Genomic DNA, 2,687 nt, shown 5'->3' on the forward strand with positions numbered 1-2,687 from the left:
TTCTCTAACAGCTTTGCTGGGAAACACGCTTGTCCCCTGGGGAATAGCTGAAGCCACCCTCCTGGCTGAAAGAGCTTTTTTTCTTTTTTTTCTTTTTGAGATGGAGTCTCACTCTGTTGCCCAGGCTGGAGTGCAGTAGCACAATCTCAGCTCACTGCAACCTCCACCTCCTGGGTTGAAGCGATTCTCCTGCCTCCGCCTCCCGAGTAGCTGGGATTACAGGTGCTCATCACCATACCCAGATAATTTTTTTTGCATTTTTTTGTAGAGACAGGGATTCACCATGTTGGCCAAGATGGTTTTGAACTCCTGACCTCAAGTGATCCGCCCACCTCGGCCTCCCAAAGTGCTGGGATTACAGGCGTGAACCACCTCACCTGGCCTGAAAGAACTTTCTGAAGGCCCCACACTGAGGAAACATTTGCTGGGGCCCCAAACCCCACCATCAGGCCCACACCAGCAGCTGGCCTCAGGGAGGGAGGGAACTGCTCTCTACACAAAAATGGTTTTGAAAATAACCCAGCCAAAGGGGAATTGCTTCATCCGTTGCACATTCACTTCTCCCTTTCACTGTGCAATTGAAGAAAAACAAGGTGAAACAGGAACCGACTCTCACCATCACCACTCCCACCCCCATGAATTCCATCGGACACGCTTGTGCGACAGCGGACTGGCTCTGGGTGCTGGCCTCCAACCACTGGTGGACTGTCCGTCCTGTGAGCCCCCCAGGGGCCGATGCCCTCCCACTCTGCCTGCTCTGTTCTTAGCACAGCCCCTGGGCCCCCGTGGGATCTCAGGAAATACTTGCTAAACATAGTAGCGGAGGGAAACGGAGCCCACAGCTCAGTGCAAAGACTCGGCGGCGTGGACTGAGGCTGCAGAAACGCGCTTTTCCTGCTAGAAGGGGACATCCGCGTGGTCGGGAGTACCTCTGGGGCACGTGCCCTAATTCCAGAAACATCTAAGTGAGCAGTGTGGCCAATGCAGTCTGTTTCTGAACATGGGCTGAGGGGTGTGGGAAGTGGGGCTCAGAAGGAGGCTAGCTTAGGTGTCTCTCGAGCAGGCAACTGGGTTGTTGTGTTATATTTTTCAGAGATGGGCTCTTGCTCTGTCACCCAGGCAGGAGCAGAGTGGCACTGTAATAGCTTACTGCAACCTTGAACTCCTGGCTTCAAGTGATCCTCCCGTCTGGGCCTCCCAAAGCTCTGGGATGACAGGTATGAGCTACCGCTATCAGCCACAACCGGGTTTTAAGAGTACTCCTCCAGCCCACTCCAGTGTCTTCCATCATTCTGGGCAAGTACCAAAAGAGGACCAAGCCCAGGAAGCCGCCAGCAGGCCTCTCACCAGCCAAGATGGCTGGAATCCTAATATCAAGAAATGAAACTCCAGCAGGCCATGGAAATGCTAAGGGGTTGGCATTTCTGCTCTAGAGAGAGCCAAAGAGAAAGCTCTATTTATATCTCCTTGCGTTTGGTCGCAGCCTCATCAACCAAAAGAACCTTCCGCCCCACTCAACACATCAATCAAATTGGGGAGGGGTGTGAATGGCAGCAGCGGGTGTTACAGAGGAGTCTCAAGGGTATCTTAGAGGATGCCTCTGAAAAGTCGTCCCCTCCAAATCCCCCCAAGATAATTACTAGGATATTCTCCTTACCCCGCCAGCAACGGCACCCCCAGATGATTAAACGCGCTGGCGTCGGAAAGAGCTGGGATTCTGGAGGAGCTACTTGTAAACTGTGTGGGTTGGTGAGTTATTTAACTTTTCTGAGCCTTCATTGCCTTAACTGTAAAATGAAGACAACACCACTCAGTTCCTACGGTTGTCCAACTGAAATCACCTAGGTAAGAACGACCAGTTCTTTGGGGAGTAATGTCCCTATGGTACCATTCAATTGACAAGAACACCAAGGCACCGTCAGGCACTCCTGAAAGAAAGCAGGGGGTTAGCCCTTGGTTTTAAAGTCCCCAGGGAGCAGTAAACCTTCCCCTCCGAGAGCCCTGAGTGAGGAAAAATAGCCCCCTCCCACTCCAACCCACGGCACACCCGCCCCACATCCACGCGCGGCTGTGCCCAGCATTTCAGAGGTGGGACTTCTCAGGAGGCGGCGGGAAGGCCCCGTTAATGGAGTCTGGTGGGGTTCAAGATCCGCAGGTCCCTCCTTCCAGGGAACCCCTATACCAAGTGAGAGCTGGCCCATCAGCCCCGCGCTCCATCCGCAAACTGGGCAGATCCCAGGGGGGCCACGCGAGGAACCTGCATCTTGGCCGCTCCAGGGCGCCCCCCACCCGCGACCCCGGAAATCTCGCCCCTACCTGCTTCACCTTCGCCCCACCCAGAGCGCACTTTCGGGACCTCCCAGCGGCCCTTCCCCGGTTCTCTGGACCCCCGTCTTCCCGCCCCGCAACGCCCCCATCCTGGTGCCCACGAAAGGTCGTGCCAGTTCCCCTCTTCTCTATCTCAGAGGAAGAGGTGCAGATGAGGAAGCCTAAATAAAAACAGGAAACTCGATTTTTTTAAAAAAGCCTCATTCAGGCTGAATTACGGGTAAGAGTATTTTATAAAAAAGTCCGGAAATGCAAAGCTGGGGGCGGTTTTGCCGGCGTAACCCTGGCTCGGCCGCAGATCCGGAGCTGATCTTGCCTGCGCCGCTGCAGCAAACGCGGCGAACAGCGCCGGCGGCCCG

General features: G+C 54.7%; 1 pseudogene across 1 annotated transcript; it reads left to right on the top strand.

Moving 5' to 3' along the window:
- Positions 1 to 266: 266 nt before the first annotated feature.
- Positions 267 to 1,659, top strand: LOC105549586 (annotated as a pseudogene). Its single transcript, XR_001007569.1, has 2 exons — positions 267 to 965; positions 1,120 to 1,659. The product of XR_001007569.1 is annotated as a putative uncharacterized protein PIK3CD-AS1 (transcript).
- The last annotated feature ends 1,028 nt before the right edge of the window (positions 1,660 to 2,687 follow it).

This window comes from Mandrillus leucophaeus, unplaced genomic scaffold, assembly GCF_000951045.1.
Source record: "Mandrillus leucophaeus isolate KB7577 unplaced genomic scaffold, Mleu.le_1.0 Scaffold446, whole genome shotgun sequence".
In the NCBI taxonomy this organism is placed as follows: Eukaryota; Metazoa; Chordata; class Mammalia; order Primates; family Cercopithecidae; genus Mandrillus; species Mandrillus leucophaeus.